This window comes from Sturnus vulgaris, unplaced genomic scaffold, assembly GCF_052056855.1.
Source record: "Sturnus vulgaris isolate bStuVul1 unplaced genomic scaffold, bStuVul1.hap1 Scaffold_195, whole genome shotgun sequence".
Lineage (NCBI taxonomy): Eukaryota > Metazoa > Chordata > Aves > Passeriformes > Sturnidae > Sturnus > Sturnus vulgaris.
Genome location: NW_028276170.1, coordinates 11478414 through 11497198, shown reverse-complemented (window position 1 = coordinate 11497198; position 18785 = coordinate 11478414). Strand labels below are relative to the sequence as shown.

The 18785-nt window shown below is 50.1% G+C and overlaps 1 pseudogene; it reads right to left on the bottom strand.

Annotated features, from left to right (window-relative positions):
• LOC148218085 (uncharacterized) overlaps nucleotides 1–18429 on the bottom strand; it is an 82471-nt pseudogene extending 64042 nt beyond the window's left edge.
• Nucleotides 18430–18785: the final 356 nt, after the last annotated feature.

Genomic DNA, 18785 nt, shown 5'->3' with positions numbered 1-18785 from the left:
TTATTCAGTAGAGGATTTCTGAGGTCCTTCCCAACCCAAACTATGCTTTGACTCTAGAAGATGTGTGGATGTGTATTTTAACTTGATAACACTAATAGAAATCATTATTATCATCATAACTTTATTTTTATGATAACTATTTACTACAACTTCTATTATTTAATACTACATCTATTACTTCCTCCTCCTCCTCTTCCTCTTCTCCTTCTTCCCATTCCTCCTGTTTTTCTTCTTTTTCTTCTGTCTATACTTATAATGATTATTACATTTACTTCTACCACTATTTCTTCTTCAACTTAGGATTTTAATTTTTCTTCTTCCTTTTATAATTCTTACTATAACTATTTCTTCTTATGGGCTTGTTCTACTTGTTCTCCTATTTCTACATCTATTCTTATTCTTAAATTCTTATAGTCTTGGTCTTACTCTTACAGTCTTATTCTTATTACTTTTGGGTTTTTTTCCTTATTCTTAATACCTATTATTTTTCCTATTCTTATTCTAATTCTTATTATTATTCTTTTTCTTTCATTTTCTTTTTTCTTGTTGTCACTCCTTTTCCAGCCCTCCTGCTGGGGCAGTGGAGCCAGGCAGGGGCAGCGGCAGAGGCGGCGCAGCGCCCGCAGTGCCCGCCGCAGCCGGGATCGATGGTTATTGATGGGTGCAGGCGCTTCCACACGGGCAGGGCAGGCACAGCACGGGCCTGGGGAGCTCGGCTCAGCTGGTCCCAGCTCAACCCAGGCCTGGCGAGGGGCAGCCCAGGGGAACCCGCCTGCTGACAGACCTGCCCATCTGTGCTCCCTCTCTCCTCTGTCCTCACAGAGCTCGAGGACTGTGAGGTTTTGAACCTCCAGGTGCTCTCAGGCACCCAACTGTCGGGTTATTTTATTTCATGTGCCAAGCAGCTAATCGTTACTGTAAAGTTGTTTATTGCAGAAGCACATCAGTCTCAAAGGCAAAAACAAAGCAAAGCAATGGCAAAAAGCACATGGCATTAAAAGCAATGGCAAAAGCAATGGCATAAAGCAAGTGGCAATGGCAAAATGCAAGTGGCAAAATGCAATGGCATAAAGCCATGGCATAGAGCACCAGCTCTCCCTAAAGCATGTTCTTTTATAGAGACTTTCCAGCTAGCTAAGACACAAACTCAGACCACTGCTTCTTAACCTATTAGAATTCTAGTTTCTTAGCACGCCAGGCTACATATAAACTATGTACATGGCCTATCTTGTTCTAACTGAGAAATGTAAGCAATATTCTTAACTCTAACTCTATTATGTCTGAAGCGAGGTTCTTGGAGCCTCGAAGGAAACACTAGCATGTCTTTCAACCTTCACTAGAACATGTACTACTTCTCTGGCGTCTAAGACCTTTTACTCACTGAAAGCACTTAAAACTTATTCCATTTACTTACTTATTGCTCCCTCGTACTACAACCTAAACCTTCACCTCTGCTTTATGTGTGAGAGTCTTAACATATTTCAGTCCATCTCAAGACTTTAATTCAATCCCTGCACTCTGATCTCTCTCTGGAGGATTCAGAGAAACTCTTGACTTACTGACTCCAACACATCCCCACATTGATTTTAGAGGAGTCGTGTGTCCCACACCCAGCCCCGCTGGCATTCTGCCTGAGCACAGCTGCTCCAGTGTTCCCAATAAAGCTTCCCAGTTCACACCGCTCCCGTTTATTGGGGGGGGGGGGGGGACTGGGGAGGGACCTGGGGGGACCCTACTCCTTACAAACAGAAAATCCTGGATTTGGGTGAAACACTGGCTTGGGGTGTGCTTTCTTTGCCTCCTCCCTTTTGCCAACTCCTGCTGTTTTCTGTCTCTCTGTGAATGCTAATTTTTGCTGTACACTTTCCCTCAGATAATTGAACTGCTTACCATATCAAATGTAACAGTTGTTCTTCACCCAAATTTAACTGGAGCAGGTGCTACTTCTCTTTCAGGTTAAGATCATAGCTTGAATGCAGTGATTTCAAAGTGAATAAATTACTTTTCACTCTTTCAGTCTGAAATGAGCTACTGCCACCTGCACTTGCCCTTCCCTTCCTCTCCTGAACCACCGAACAGCCCCACTGGGATGGCAAGAGCTGGGCCTGGGAACTGCTGCCTTTGGAGTTGCATCTCCTCCTCCCGTGGCCGCTGCTCAGAGCCCAGAAGTGCTCTGAGAACTTGAAGTTGTGGCAGCTGGGTTAGAGCCTACATGGGAGGAGGAGAAGGTTCACCAGAGCCCTTCTCCTGCCGTGCCAGCTCCAGGGCAAGGAGTGCAATGGAAGCCAGCCAATGTCCAAACCCCATCTGCTCTGCCAGTTCCTGTGGGAATGAGCTGCTGCAGAGGGGAAGATTTGGGTGGGAATGTGGTTCTCTAAGAAGGCCATAACTAAATGCTTGCATGGGGGTTTTGGCTTGTGGAGCAGTGGGGTAGGGCTGTGGTTGGTTCCTACCCCTCCATCCCATGGTGATGTAAGGGGTGAGGGATGCCATGTGTGCTGTGCACTGGCAGTGATCCTCAAGAAATCCTTCTAATCCTCTCCTTCGAGATCCTTCCCTCTCCTAGTCAAGGCCATGGGAAAGATAGGACAGAAAAAAAATAAAAAGTTGCTCAGTTTTGTGCCCTTCTTCCCTTGTGGGGTGAGGGGCAGGAGGCAGAGGTCCAGCTTGGTCTCTCTTTGACCTTTCCTTTGAGACAACACTGTCTGCTCCCACCACAAAGGCACAGAGGGTGCTCTTTGCCCCCACCAGTGGGAAGTGGCTCTGCTGACCCCACTAAGAGTGCTGGAAGATGAGTCTGTGAACGAAACAGTTGAATATTGCCTAGAGGGGGGTAGCAGGCAGTAGATGTGCCACCATTCTCTTTCCAGGAGCCCACTGGGAGGACCTGAACTATCGACGATGAGAGAGAGACGGAGACACTGAATGGTGATCAAAATCCAATTTTTACTGAGCACTACATGTGCTTATATACCATTTACAGGAAGGCTGGTAATATTTTACTGCAATCACATAGACAAAACTTACATAGACAAACTCTCACATAGACAAAATTTACATTCGGACTTAGGAAAATCTTATTTCCCATAACCCAGACTTGATCCAGTCCTCTTGCAGTCAGATCTCTGTTTGCTCTTGCCAGGCTTCCTCGTTGTCAGGCTGCATTTGCTGATTAAATCTGCAGTACTATCAGTCTCATTTGCATTACCCATATCCACATCTCCCCCGTTTCTTTTAACTAAAAATACACTCTTAAGCGATTTGTCGATTAAATTCTTAACACACTGTAAAATACAAGGAATAACGACTACAATGCATAATATGATGCCTAATACATACAAACCTATTTGAACTAAATTCCTAGCCCAGCCAGTGAGTCCCCAGTGCCCTAAGAGCCAGTTCAGCCAGTCGTACCCATGATCTACCCGAAGTTTATTCCCACCTTCTTTCAGGGCTTGAATGCTGGCATAGATGGGCTGGGAGTGGTCAGAAAGGTTAAGGCAACACATCCCATCGAATTCCTCACCCACAGGTCCCTGTGCTAAAAGCAAAAAGTCTATTGCTGCTCTATTTTGCAGAGTAGCATGTCTAACACAGTCAACCTCAGTTCAAAGTCCTGTTCCTGGGTGTCCTCCTTCCATGGTGGTATTACAGGTGGGTCTTCAGGTGCTGCAGTTAAAGGCGAATCCTCCAGTGCTGCATTCAGGGGTTCTCGAAATGGCTTCACGTTATTTGCAGGGATCCACTTGGAACTATTCTCTGTAAGGACACAAGAAAAAACTCGACCCCAGGTGATGAAAGGATAAGGCCCCAATATTTTACCGGATTCTGGATCTTTTATTAAAACAGGGGGGCTTTCCTGATGTTGCAATTGTGAATTACAATTAAAATGTCGAACAGTTGGTGGATTGGGCTCCATGAAAGAACATTTCGAAAAGTTAAAAACATATAGAGCTTTTTTCAGTCTCTCGGCAGGGGTGCCGTCTCCAGCTCCCACTTTTTGTTGTATTAAAAGACGCTTAAGAGAGCCATGAGCTCATTCAATGCTAGATTGGCCTGTTGGGGAATGAGGGATACCTGTTTTGTGACTAATTCCCCATGGAGCAAAAAAGGCAGCAGCTCGATGGGAAGTATCAGCAGGGCCTTGTCGGTCTTCACCTCAGAAGGTGCACCCAGAGTTGCAAAAGCAGCAGTAAAGTGTCTGCAGACATCTTTAGCTGTTTCCCCTGAATGGACTGATGCAAAAAGAGCGCCAGAAAAGGCGTCAATGGAGGAATGAATGTATTTTAAACGGCCAAACTCAGCAAAATGGGTAACATCTCTTTGCCAGATTTGAAGGCTTTGAAGCCCTCGGGGGATTAACACCTCCTGCAATAGAAGGAGAATAACACCTTTGACAGTCAGGACAAATAGTGATAATTACTGAAGCTTGGGCTTTAGTAATGCCAAAGTTCTGAATCAAAGCAGCAGTGTTCTGGAGAAAAAATGAATGACTCAATTTAGCTTGGTCCATCTTCTGTACAGAATTTAGTACATGCATTGCTAAAAGATCAGCCTGCCTGTTCCCTTCAGCCAAAAATCCAAGAAGGTCTGTGTGCGATCGAATATGCATAACAAAATAAGGAGATGTTCTATTTTCTAAGGAAAAAACAAGCTGTAACCAATAAAAGAGTTGTGAATATTCACCCTATTTCAAAACTGATGCTTCAGCTGTCTTCATAACGCCTGCAACATAAGCTGAATCTGTTAGCAAATTAAAGGGATGAGGAAATTTTTTAAAAACTCTGACAACAGCAGCTAGTTCAACAATTTGGGGAGACCCCTCAACTGTGGACACATCTGATTTCCGAGCACCAGGTGAGGGATCTCTTCCATACCACCACTGATTTATGAGAGCGACCAGAACCATCTGTAAATACTGTTAAAGCTTTAAGTGGGACTTCACTTCTCTTTGGTTTTTCTATCAATTGGAATAAAGGGGTTAAAAGCTTATGTTTTGGTGGGTGTATTGAAATTTGCCCGCTGAATTCAGCAAAGGCCATCTGAATAGCCTCAGATTCCTGAAATATCCAATCCAAATAAAAGGTGGTAATAGGCATGTAAATAGTGGAAAAATCCACTCCTGCCAGGGAAGTTAGTCTCTTTCAGGCTTTAACAACCAGCTGTGCCATCATTCCATGTTGGGTACTGATGGCTTTGGTTGCTTGGTGTGGCCAAAAAATCCATTCAATGATAAACAAAGGGTCTTGTTCATCGGAGTCCCGTTGAAGTATCAAAGCATGAGGCAAAATTATGAAAAGAAGTGCACATAGTGCACCTTGTGGTTTTGCTAAGCTTTGCCCTGCAGGGCTTGATGAGTTTGTGAATTGAGTCTTCTAGGTGATAAAAGGTCTGAGTCTCCTTTTAGCAGTTCAAACAAAGGACTCAGCTCTGCATTTGTGTAAGAGCCAAAAATGAGGGATGTGGGGCTCCAGGCGGCTCTTTCAAATGCTGTTTATTGTATCCAGATGATGCAGCAATTCACGGGTCATGGAGCCTTTTCAGCCACAGCTGTAGGTTCCTCTGAAGCATCTCTAGTTCTGGTTACAATGCATTCTATACCTTTCATTACAGAGCATCTCAGTACATGACACCCAATCGATACCTTTACTGTTACCTATAGCCTGTCCTTACTACTAACATGACCATATTCATGTTACGATTGTCCAATCACAAAAGGTTACTATGTTACAGTTTAAGCTAGAAGTTCTTTTTCAGTTTTCTTGCAGTGGAAAATTGAGATATTTTCTCTACTTGCAACATTGGCTTTCTTGTTTGTCTTTGAAAATCTTTTTGATTGGTAAAAACTTTTTTCCAAAATCTTTTGTTCGAGGTGGTTTATCCTTTGCTCTAAATCATAAAAGCCACTTCCAACTCACTTGCTCTTTGCCTTCTGATTACCCAGTCAGACTGGTTCAGCAATGCTTTCCTTCTACATCGAAATTTGCTATGATTTGTATTCCTAATTCAGTTTCTACATTCAAAGACCTTTCTGTTACACAAACATATCTGTGAGACCTTCCTGTCAAATCTTTATCCTTTCTGACACCTGTCGCTTCTCACAAGTCCACTATTATATTTTTTTAAGACTTCCTAAACCTTTAAAATTTTAAAAGTGAGCGTCGTTTCTCACACCCTGCACTGCTGGGGTAGGAGTGGCAGCTGGAAGGAGGGAGGGGTGAGGGAAAGCTGGTTTGAAGGGTCTCCATTTACTTCTCATTATCCCTCTCTGAGTTTTTGGAGTTTTCTGCCAGAAATCTCTTCCCTTCTCCACTCATCCACAGGGGTTTGCAGCAGTTTTCCCATTTTGGGGAAAATCAAAGCCATGCACTGACGCTCCTAATTAGGGGGTAGGAGAAGTGAGGCTCCAGGGATTCCCGCTGAGCCGGAGGCAGCGAACACACAGGGCTGGGAAAGGCGTGCCGGGAGCTGCGGAGAACTTTGTTTGTGTTTCCAGGCCAATGGCGGCTCGGGCCCGGGCCCGTTCCAGGGCTGTTCCTCATCTCCGCCTTTGCCCTCCCACAGCCCGGGGGGCCCTGAGAGCGCGGGCCGAGGCTGGGCCGTGTGCAGAGCCCGGCCCTCGCTGCCATTGGCTGATTGTGCCAATGTCACTCCTGGTTGTCGCGCGCTGATTGGGCAGAGCAGCAAAGGCGCCATTGTGGCAGCGTCTGTGCGGGCCCGGCAGCGGCGGCAGCGGCCGGAGCCCGGGGAGGCGGCGGCGGAGCTCGGAGGCGGCCCCAGCGCAGGTGGGAGCCGCGCTCGGTTGTGCGGGGGCTCGGGGCTCGCTGCGGGCCTCGGGGGCGGCAGGGGGCTCTGGCGGGTTGGTTGTGCCGGTGCCGGCCCGTGTTGGCGCTGGGCTGAGGGCGCTGCGGGAGCGGCTGCCCGCGGTCTCCTTCCCGCTGGGGCCTCGGCAGGAGCCGGTGCCGGAGCAGCGCTGGCTCGTCCCGGTTGCTGTGGGTGGCACAGAGGTGTCTGCCCTGTGCCCGGGGCTGTGCGGGAAAATTCCCGTGGCCAGAGGTTTGTGTGCCCAAAGGAGACAGAGGAGTCCTGTAAAAGTGACTTTATTGATGAACAAAGAGAGAGGCCATGCGGCATTTGCCATGCGGTCTCTAAAACGCCGCCTCCTTTTTATCCTCATTTTCCCTTCTGCATCTCCCTCTCCCATTCCCCTCTGGCTGAGGTACTTGGAAGGTTGAGAGTTCCCGATCCACCTACTGCATGTCCCTCTTAATATGCACCCCTACTACGATATTAATCTTACTGCTTTCATTCCGTCCTTTTCTCATTTTCTCAAGAATTGCCTTTACTAACTTTTAATTTCCATTGACTCAATCTCTTTTCCTGCGTCCTCTTTGGAGCAAGGTGTCGTGCATGGTAAAAAGCTGAGAGTTGCTGCAGCACGTCAGAGGAGGAGCAGCATTCGTTTAAGCCATGGTCTGCCAGGGAACCACGAAAACGTGTCCCATTCCCATCCTTTCCCTGTTTGGACTGGTACATGAGCTACTTTCTTATTTCCTTTGTTATCTGTTTCACCACTTTTCGGTTATCATCTTGTCGCTAACAGCAATTTGAGTAATTTAATTTTCCACAAACTCCGCCTCCTTCTTTTAATCGATAATCTGATCCCATCCCATGGTGAAATGTCTCGTTCCTAATGTCAGTGGATTGGTCGGCAGGAACGTCAGGAGCTGGAGCTGTCTGGTTGGTTATTATTTCAAGGACAGTTTTTAAGCTAATTATGCCACTCAAATTATGGATGGATTCTCTATATCTTGATATGAATTCGTTAGGTTTTCCAAGGGCTGGTCCATGGTGTTGTAGGATTTGTTCTGGTGTCTCTTCATCTTTTTCCTATTTTTGGGTGCTCCCTCCAGCCGGGGAAGAATCAATTGACCACTTTTATCTCATGAAATCATCAAATACTTGGATTCCAAACTGATTTCTCTTAGCAAGCAAACACTGTTCTGATATACCCTATATAACCTACACAGTGGCAGCACGTGTTGGAGTGGGGAGAGGGATGATTTCCCCCCCGCTTTTTTTCATGAATTTTTCCCAACATTCTGCGTTTGCTGTTTCCCTTTGCAGCTTAACCAATTTCTGTTGCAGTCAGATATCCTCACTATGGGCTCTGCCTTTAGTTGTGCAAATTCCATCTGTGCGAGCAGGCAGAGCTTGGGGTGAGGGGCAGAGGGAATCAGCCCAATTCCTCCCCCAGGCATGAAGATCATCCTGGTTCATTGTGCACACATTGCCCTATCAGTGTTAATTTGCATTTCTAAAGCTCCTGTCCAGGCTCTGCCTGGAACCGATGCTTCTGTTACAGAGCAGCCCTTAGGTGATGCACAGGTGCACCCCCACAATCTGCTTTTTTTCTTTCTCTTTTTTTTTAACGATTTTGTATGAGCTGTTTATGCGTTAAAGCCTCACCATTAATACTCTTCTAGTTTTTCAAAATGCAACCTAAATGTGAGCATCGAAAAACCCATTCTGAAATTCTGCCATCATTAAGAGCCACCCAGAGATATGTACAAAATATTCCAATGCAATCAAGTTTTTTCTAGTTCTTCTCCTAAGAGTAAAAATTGATTGTCACACCTCTAGTCCAAACCTAACTGACAATATAAGAGAAGGATTGTTATGCAGAATTTTTCTAATGGTGCAATCTTGTTACTGAAAATGCAGGGAAAATCAAAAACTCTCCAACAATACCTTTAGTGTTAGAGAGTCAAGGCATTACTTGATTGTGGTCAGGGTGTGCAGCAGAAATAATTTCATCCACACATAGCCATGGTGTGCAGAGAAAATCATTCCATGAGATGTGAGTTTTACTAGATTTTTCCTTAACTTTTTACAGTCTGAACCCATTGTAATCCATTGGTTTAATGTTTATTGCTTCCAGGTTGTGTAGTTCTTAGTATTTGGTTTCCTATTGCACTCAGATTTCTCCTCTTCTGATGTTAATTAGAGCCACATTCCTGGATTTCCTTCTCAGTCTTTTCCAGACCAGTTGCCTCCTGCTATTCCCGGGGCAGTGTCTGGGGTGGGTGTTCCTTGATGTTTGCTGATATTTCCTTGATGTTTTGTTGAATGTTGTTATCTTTGTTGGTATCTTTTGGGCTATTCCCAGTCTGTTGAGATGTTAAACTCATCTCTGTTGAGTGGTGCAACATCCCTTAAAAAAAGCGTTTTAAAATTTCTTTCCTGAGAGAAAGGCAAACCGAGCCTGACTAGTAAAATGGAATATTAAAAAATTTTAAATTTGGTATACTTTCCAACAGTGGAATCGCAGGCAGCCCAGTGTGTGAGTGTAATTGAGAGGCAGAGTCCTGGGTGGATGCTGTGAACAGCAAAGTGCCAAGGCAGGCTCTGTGCCAGCCCAGCTTCCTGTGGCAGAGATTTCACCAGAGACAGGATTCTGGCCACAGACTGCTTGAAATATACATCCCTTATCTCCAGCCCGCACTAGGTGGGGAATTCCCTGGGTAAGGAATTGCAAAGATCAATTCCAAGGGAGATAATTGAATATCTGCCCTGGCTCTGGCCAAAGGTTATAATGGCCGGATGCTTGGCCTTCAGCCAAGGGCACACACTGACTCAGAAAACACTTCCTAAATGCAGCAACATGTTGCATATTCATAGACCTTCATGCATTATTCTGAATCATTCCCCTCCAACCTGTAAATCATTATTTTTTCCTTTCCTGGGGTTTTGGTGTCCCATAATTCCAAGAATGTGAAGAATTTCCTGATTATCTGTTTTGCCATTCTCCAAGTTTGTTACATGAACATAAGATTATGACATTATACTGGAACAAAAATATATTTATCACACAACTAATTATAACTTTTGTTTATTTATGTATATTTATTTGTATTTATAAGTTTTGTTAATTGCAGAACTAAGAGAAACTATGTTCATACAACAGTATTTTCCAGCATATGGCATTCATTTTAATATTTGCAAAAACTCAATAATATAATGTACACTTATAACACACATAGAATTCAAATTTCTTTTTCTCAGTCTGGAGGAGACATAGCTGGTGGTCCAATCATTTTGTTATTTTTCATTTTCTCAGGTTTTTTTTCCTTTTCTCCTGTCCATACCACAACACTGAGGATATTTGAGTTTAAAAAGTCATACAATGTTGTGTCTAGAGCAGAGAATCTTCAATCCAGGTCCTGCAATTTCCTATTAATCCTCAGAATTCTTACAGCTGCTTTTTAGTCCTGGATTACTTCTGAGATTCCCTGGTCCCTCTCTGGGCCAATACACCACAAACCCTCAGTCAAAATATGTCCCAAAATCTTTAACCCTTTTCTCCACCATTTCCTCTTTTATTTCAAATACTCAAAAATGCTTTTTAGCCTGAACATTCAGCCATTTCACAGAGGCTTCTTCTGCCACTTCTTGTCCTCCTGATTGCAGCAAGTCATCCACATCCTGCATTAACCCAATCCCTGGGGGTGGGGTAAATTCTTGTGATATTTTCTGCAAGGCTTGCCCCAATAAGGCTGGTGCTTCCGTGCATCCCTGCAGAAGGACCGTCCATGTCTTTTCCATTTTCCCTGGGAAAACAGTGACCCCTTGGGCCCTGGGGTTCATTCCTGAGGGGCTGCAGAAACTCTGCCATGGCCTTTGCCTTCCCCTTGGCCTTTTCCTCATCCCTTCTTGCATTCCCCTGCTGTGCCTTTGTGACCAAGTGCTCCAGGGGCTTCTTCTGCCCCTCCTGCAGCCCCCTCAGTGCCTGGGGGTGCTCATCCTCTGACAGCTGCTGAGCTTTCTGCTAAATCATTCCTTTCTGCAGTGACCCAAGGAAAATGCTTAAAAGCTGATCTGGATGCTTGCCCGTCCAATTCCCATTTCCCAGCTGTTCCTTCGTGCTGCTGCTCCTTGTGCTGTGGCTGCCGTGGCCAGCCCGTATCCCAGAGCCGGTGCCTGTCCTGCCGCAGTGTCCAAACGCGGCCCCCCCGGCGGGCAGGGCCGGCAGCTCCACGGGGCCGGGCAGCGGCCGGGGCGTCCCGCAGCCTCCTGGGGGCCGGGGGCCACTGCCGGGCCTGCAATTGCCGGGGGGTGCTGGGCTCAGGCAGCGCCCGGCGCTGAGCCCCGGCTGCCCCACAGCCCCGGCCCGGCCCCGCAGCTCCCCACAGGCCCCCAGCCCGTGCTCCCGGTGCCGCCCCTCTGCGCCCGCTCCTGCCGCTGCCCAGCACAGAGAAACCCCCTGCAATCCTGACCTCCTTGTGTGCCTGTCCTGGCAACCGGGGATACAAAGGATCTGCAGCAGCTGGCAACTTCTGAGAATAAGACCCTGCTGAAAAACATCCCCATCCTCAGTATTTTTCTCTTTCTCCTCTTTTCCATCATCCTTTTTCTTCCCACATAGATTTTTCCTGCTGCTTCTTTCCTGAACCATATTCCTGCACACTGCCCTTCACCCAATCCCTTCCCTGCACACCAACAGCATCCACCCCCGTGTTGTACCAATCCCTTCTCGACTTCCCTGATTGCTCCCCTTGGCGTCCATGTCCTTAATTACCTCTGGGAGAATGTGCAGACTCCCTCACCATGCTCCCCAGGGACCCTTCAGAGATATTTTGGGATCATCATCTCTTTGGCCAGGAGCCCTTCCTGGCTTTTCCTTTCTACCCTCCATGCGTGCCCTGCCATGTTTAGTCTCCGAAGATCCCACTGTAGTCACTGCTGAGATTTTCAGTGCTCTCTGGCTGCCGACTCTTCCCAGCCCCCCCCGATCTCACTCGTCTGTCTCCTGGTCACTCTCGGGTACCCAATCCATGCCCGGTGCCGCCACCACCCAAGGGAGCCGATCACCCAAACTGGGTGAGGCACCTTCACCTCCACTGACTGCCCCCGGCCCGGACGGGGGAACGAATTCTGGCCGAGTCCCAAGGTGTGTGGAAAAATTCACATCACCAGATGTTTCTGTCTGCTAGGATGACAGAAGAGTCCTGTAAAAGTAATTTAATTCATAAAAAAAGGAAGAGGCCGTGGGCCATTTCCCATGGGGTCTCTGCAGTTGTTAGTAGACACAGCCTCCTTTTCATCCTAATTTTCCCCGCTGCATCTCCCTCTCCCTTTTCCCACTGGCTGAAGTACTTGAGAGGTACAGACTTTCCAATGCACCTGTTGAATTCCCCCCCCCGTTAATATGCACCCCACTATTGTATATCTAACGATATTCACGGCTCTGTTAGGTGTTTGTTCTTTTTCTGGGAGTTCATGAATTGAGCAGGACCTTGGCTGAGCAGCAGTCTGTGTGGTCAATTAATAACATTTTCTGACCCTGATGGCTTCTGCTGTCACTTCCTTATGTCCGCGTCCCCGGCCCTGTGTCCAAGCGGATTCGCAGCCTGTGTTTGTAGAGACCCTTTGCTGTTGTTCCTTGCATGGGGGTCCCCCGTTTTGGGGCCATCCCCCCGGAGCAGGGTGTCCCGGCTTGGTGCAGCCCCGCCCCTCGGGCAGCGCTGAGCCAATGAGAGCGCGCGGCGGTGATGACGCAACAGTGTCCAGGCAGAGCCGCAGCTCCCAGCGTTGCCCACCTGGAGCCACCTGCGCCCGGCCCGGGCCCCAGCGCCCCCCGGCAGGGGAATTTGGGGAGGTGGGAGGGGGGGAGCGCCAAGGCCGGGCCCCCCCGCGCTGTGGTGGCGGCAGCGGCTGCAGTGGGGAGCGAGTGCGGGCGGGAGCGGCCGAGAGCCCAGCGCTGCCCCAGCCCGAGCTGCCCCAGCTCCATCGCTGCCCCTGCGCTGGGATGCTGTGGGTTTGGGGGGAAGAGGGAGCCGGCAGTGGGTGCTGGGCCTGGGGGCCGGAGGAGAAGGGAAGGAGAAGCAGAATTGAAGAACAAAATGGTCAAACGATGCCTATGGGAGGAGCAGGTGGGATTGTGCAGGAGAAGGAGGAAGAGAAATGTGAGGAAAAGCAGGGACACAGGAGAAGGAGGAGCAGAAAGGAGAAGCAGCACAAGTTTCTATCCCTCCCTGTATCTGCAACCTCAGCCCCGCAGCCCCAGGTACATTGCTCCCCTCTAAATGCAGCAGGTGACCAGAGAGGGGGATCTATGATTTTCTGAAGGGTGAATCTTGGTGTTTGAAAGCTTTATTGGGGTAAAAGTTGGTGCTTTATTACTTTTGCGGGGACTGAATCTTACTTTTTGAGGCGTTTTTGACATGTATCTTGAGGTTTGGAGGATTTTTGGGCTGTATCTTGGTGTTTCAGAGGTTTTTACAGACATAATATGGCCAATGATTTTCTGAGATGAACTTGGGCAAGGGGGAACTGCCAGCTCAAGGCACTCCCCTCTTGTTTTTTCCCCAAACCAGGATTTTTCATTCCCAAGGCGTTGGCAGATGGAGGACGAGGAAAAGCCCGGGAGATCCCTCATGAGGAGGGGCTGCAAACCCAGCCCAGGGAGCTGCAAGGAGGAAAGACCCTCCCTGAGCCGGGAAGGCGGCCGGAGATCCAGGCAGAGCTCAGAGCTGGTGGAGAAGCCTCCTGGAGGGGAGAAGCCCCACAAGTGCTTGGAATGTGGGAAGGGTTTCAAGTGGAGCTCCAACCTGATCCAACACCAGATGATCCACACTGGAGAAAAGCCCTATGAGTGTGGGAAATGTGGGAAGAGCTTCAGGACGATTTCTGATCTGATGAAGCACCAGGTGTTCCACACAGGGGAACGGCCCTACACCTGCTTGGAATGTGGAAAGAGCTTTGGGTGGAGCTCTGCCCTGAGAAGACACCAGCGCATCCACACTGGGGAGAGGCCCTACGAGTGTCCCAAGTGTGGGAAGAGGTTTCACACCAGCTCCAATCTCCTCAAACATGAGCGAATTCACACAGAGGAGAGGCCCTTCCGCTGCCCCGACTGCGGGAAGGGATTCAAGGAAAATGGCAACCTCACTGTCCACCGGCGCATCCACACTGGGAAGAGGCCCTACGAGTGTCCTGAGTGTGGGAAGAGCTTCTCACAGAGCTCTCACTTGACCCAACACCAACGGAATCACCACTAAGGGAAGCCCTGTGAGTGTCCCGAGTGTGGGAAGAGCTTCATGCTCTGCTCCAGCTCCATCCCCCATGGGAGGATCGGTGTTGGATGATCCCCAGTGACCCCCGTTGGGCAGAGCCCTGGTGATCTGTGTTCCTGGTGACTCCACTGGGTGGGGGGAAGTGGTTGGAAAGATTTCTCTCCCTTTTCCTTCTGTTGCTATGATTTGATTGGGAATAAATTCCCTCGCTCTGCCCAGGCTTGGTCTGTTACACCCGTTTTGCTGTTTGGTGTGTTTGCTCGTCCTGTCTTAATCTGATCCTGGAGCTCCTGGTTAAACTTTCTCTTCTCTTGCAGCTGGAGGGGCAGAGTCAGAGTGGCTTTGGTGGGTGCCTGGCATCGGGCCAGCGTCACCCAGGCCATGGGCACCCCTGAGATCCCAGTGTGGGGATGCATTCCCCCACTTCTAGAGAAAGTGCCCACCCAGACTGAGGCCAGGATGAAACATGGTTATGACTGGAGCCCACTCACTTGTGACCCTCTCAACAGAAATCCAAAAGGAGACCTTTGAGCTCTCCTGGGCCACCGTGGGCTGTGACCAGCAGTCTCCCTCTGAGTGGCCTCTCAGAGCCAGCAAACCCTCGGCTTTGCTGTGCCTGGAGGATCGCTGAAACACGACGTGTCCTGGGCCCATACCCTCACTGCTCAAGGCCCCATCCTTCGGCCAGTGGGAGATGCAAAAACATCTGAAGGGAGGATTTCACTGAGCTCTGGGGGGAATTGCTTGCTCTGACTATTCCTGTCTGTGTGTGCCCCTGCACATATGCTATAGCAAATCTGGGAGAAATACAGCTTTCCTAGATGTGGAAGTACCTTGGATATCTAAGGCCTGTAAGCAAGGTTCAGTTATAGTTATGAACATACTTAAATGCTATTAAATGCTAAGTGTTTTGCTAGGTTCTTAAATGTAATCGTAAGTGTTGTTTTTGTATTAAGCTGCTAAATACAATTTGGAAGTTATAGCTGTAAGTTAGGTTAAATGCTGTTAAGTGTTATTGCTCTGTGGAATTGTTAATGTTAAGTTATAAGTTAAGTTAGGTACAAATTCACTGTTGTTCGTCTGTTGCTTTGCTAGGCCTAAGGAATAAGTTAAGTTACAAATTAAGGTAGAAGTTAAAGAGTTGTTTAGAGTTGTTAAGTTTTTAGGCCGTGTTCCTTTTAATCCCTGCATGCACCTAAACACAGCACACACCCATCCACACTCCCCTAGAGAGTTCCCAGTTAATTTCTGTTCTGATTGCATGGATTTTATTTGGTGTTGTTCTTGTCTTGTTGTGCCTCACCTGTCCTGTAGGCAGTAGAATGAATCTTGCCAACAAACTTATTGTACTTTGTTGCTTAATATTAAATCTGACTTTTGCTCATGCCCTTGTCACCGATTTTTAAGCGATCTCAAACGCTCTCATTCATGACAGCACCACAATGTCCCGCATCACCGAGGGCCCTGACACACGCCCGTGTCACAAAGGGCCACCCCCGGCACCCATGAGCAGAGGGACAGCCTGGAAGCGGCCCGGAGCAGCCCCGGCCTCGTGGCCTTGTAGCCCCTGGCGTGGCCAGAGCCCTGGGAGGCTTTGGGGTCCCCACGTTGGTGTCCCAGGGGTTCCCCGTCTCCAGGCTCATCCCTTCTCCGAGCTGCCCCTTCTCCAGGCTCCCCTCACTCCCGGCTCTCGGGGTCCCCCCTCTCCAGGCCCCCATTTCAGGCTCCGGCACTCCCGGGGCTCTCCCCTTTTCGCTTTTCCCCCCTCAAGGCTGCTCCCCTCGCCCTGCCAGTCCCGGGCGATCGCCACGGGGCTCCGGGGACCTCCATCCCCCACCCACCGCCGGGGCTCTGTCTGCAGCCGCCACCCAGACATCCCCAAAAAACCACCCGGGGACCCCACAGGATCCCCCAAAAGGGGATTTCGGGACAGCTTTGGAGCCCTGCGAGATGCAAACATCGCTCCGCCCGCCGCCTCCCGAAATACACAAACAGGGAGACCCAAAGATACTTCGGGTGAGCTCCAAATATCCCTCCCCCTTTCAAAAAAACCCTGCCAGGACCACCCAAGATATTCGGGGCGAGGTCCCCCTCCCCGGTCACCTACACAATACGGGGGGGCCGATACTGCGGGCGCGAAGGGGCCGCAGATCCAGAGAGCGATGGACGCACGGGCTGCCGCCTCTCGCTGCTCCTCCTCCTCTTCTTGCTCCTCCTCTACCCCTCCTCTTCCTCCTGCTCCTCCTCCCTCTCCTGCTCCTTCTCCTCCATCCCTCGGCTGCCGGCGAGGAGCTCTCTCGGGTGAGCGCGAAGGGAACGGGACTGGTGGGAAAGGGGTGGGAGAGGGGGTATAAAGGGAGATGGGACAGCGGGAAGAGGGTTCCCAGGGAGGGTGTCCACGTTAAGCCCAGGACCCCCAATCCCCTCCGTGTCCTGCCAGCCCCTCCCGGCGCTGTGGGGTCCGGGCCGTGCCCCAGTGCCGGCTCAGGGGGTGCTCCAGGCTGACGTGCTCCACCTGGAGCTGGAGCTGACCCCGTGCCGGGGGGGTTTCCAGCAGCACCAGGAGCTGGTAGAAATCCAGTCCCCACTGGGGACCAGGTCGGTGGCCACCACGTGTCCCGAGAGCCCCTGCTGGCCCTGGAACCAGCTCAGCTGGATGTCGGCAGGGTAGAAATCCATCAGGGAGCAGAGCAGGCAGCCGGGGCCGGGCTGGGAGCTCGAGGGAAGCAGCGAGATGGACACACTGGGTGGCGCTGGGAGAGAGTGAGGACACAATGGGATAAGCTGCTGGGAACTGGGAGAGGTGAAGGAGGGCTGGTGTGGCACTTTGAAGGACTGGGAATGAAATTGGAGAGAGTGGCGGAACACTGAGAGAGAGTGGAGTTGATTGGGATAATGGGAGAGAGGGTAGCAGTCTGGAATTAGCCTGAAAAGGACTTGGAACAGACTGGAAGGGACTGGGAAGGCACTGGGAGAGAGGGTGGAGGTCTGTGACTGGAATTAGAAATACTGGGAGTGGACAGGGAATGGAATACCTGTGGACTGAGAGGAATTGGGAGGGACTCTGGTGACACTGGGAGGGACTCTGAGGACACTGGGAGGGACTGGGATGGACTGGGAGAGCAACCGGAGTCACTTGGGGGAGGAGGCCCCGGGGATGGGCACAAGAAGGGCTGACGTGTCTCGGGTGATTCCCAGGGAGGTTTTGAGGGGCTCCAGGGTCATTCCCAGGGCAGGGCCCGAGGGGACACGCTCTGCCCCACGCTCACTTCTGCGCTCCACGAGGAACGGGCTGGACAACTCGTAGTTGTGCCGGCAGTGCCTGTCCACCGCAGCCCGTCTGTACTCCATCCATTGCGGGTCGCTGTTCCAGTGCCTGGCAGCCTTGTCCCCAAAGGAGGTGTCCCCACGTGCAGCCCCACATCGCTGCCCAAGTGCAGGAACTGCTCCCGGTTGGAGATGTTCCTCTCCACGAACCTCAGCCGGTCGGTGCCGTGAATGCAGTGACACTCGGACTAAACCATCTCCTGGAACAGCGCTGTGTGTGCAGGACACAGGTCCGGGGGTGTCCCCCCAGCAGCCCCCCAGCAGCCCACAGTAGCCAAGAGCTCCGGGGCAACCCCGACTCCGCACCCCCAGTGCCCCACGGCTGTCATGGGACCCTTCTTCCCGCGGTCCCAGTTCCTCTTTTCCAGGCTTCTCTGTGTTTTCCTCCCCCTTTCCCAACACTCCCCAGTCTCCAGCCCCCCCCAACATCTGTTTGGGGGTTCCACCTCCCCATTTCCCTTTCTCTCCCCACCGTTCCCACCACTTCCCTTCCCGCCTCTCCCGCTCACCCGAGAGCTCCGCGCCCCCAGCCCGGGGGGCTCCCAGTGGCACCAGTAGGGCCCCACCTGCCCCACACGCCCCATGGCCAGCGCCGGGCAGGGTCTGACACCTCCCCGCTGTTGAAACCCTGGAAACTGAGGGGTTTGGGCTTTCTGTGCTGACAGGCACTGACCCCCAGGAAAACACTGCTTTTGACCTGACGCTGGGAAGAAGGTTTCCAGAATTCAGTGATAGATCTGGGATCACTGGTGTGTTGTTGGAATAGAAATGTGCAGTGTCACACAGTGGAAAATTTAGAATTTGTGATTTTAGAATATAGTAATATATATTAAACAAGATGGAGATTTTAGGGCGGAGGTTTCTTTCTACTTCAATTTCTTCGCTGGTCTAGGTGGTACTTTTGTGATTAGATAGAAAATTCCACATTGCAGGTCATGGCTGATTGGTTCTTGGGCTATTATGGTGTCTTTTTTAAATTGGACTCATTGACCCTTAAAAACCCTTGTAGAGAGAGGTACGTCGCCATTTTTCGCCCGTTAGCTAGAAGTGCTGTAGAACTCACTGTAATATAGATAAGAATTAATAAACATCTGAGTCCGAACACGAAATTCCGTGTCTAGAGCATTTAATCTCGACAATAGAAAAACAAAAAAGAAGATAAAACGCGATACCCCCCTCCCCAAATTCTCCTGGCGGGGGCTACTGGGGGCGGGGCGCGGGTGGAGTCCAGGTGAGGAGCTCTGGGCGCTCTGGGACTGCCTGAGGAGTCATCAGCGCCGCGCGCTCTGATTGGCTCAATTATTTTGGTGCCTTCTCTGATTGGCTGAGGAGAGGCCCGGGAGTTGAGAGGAGGACCGGGAGAGATCCTGCCCCAGGCTAGCG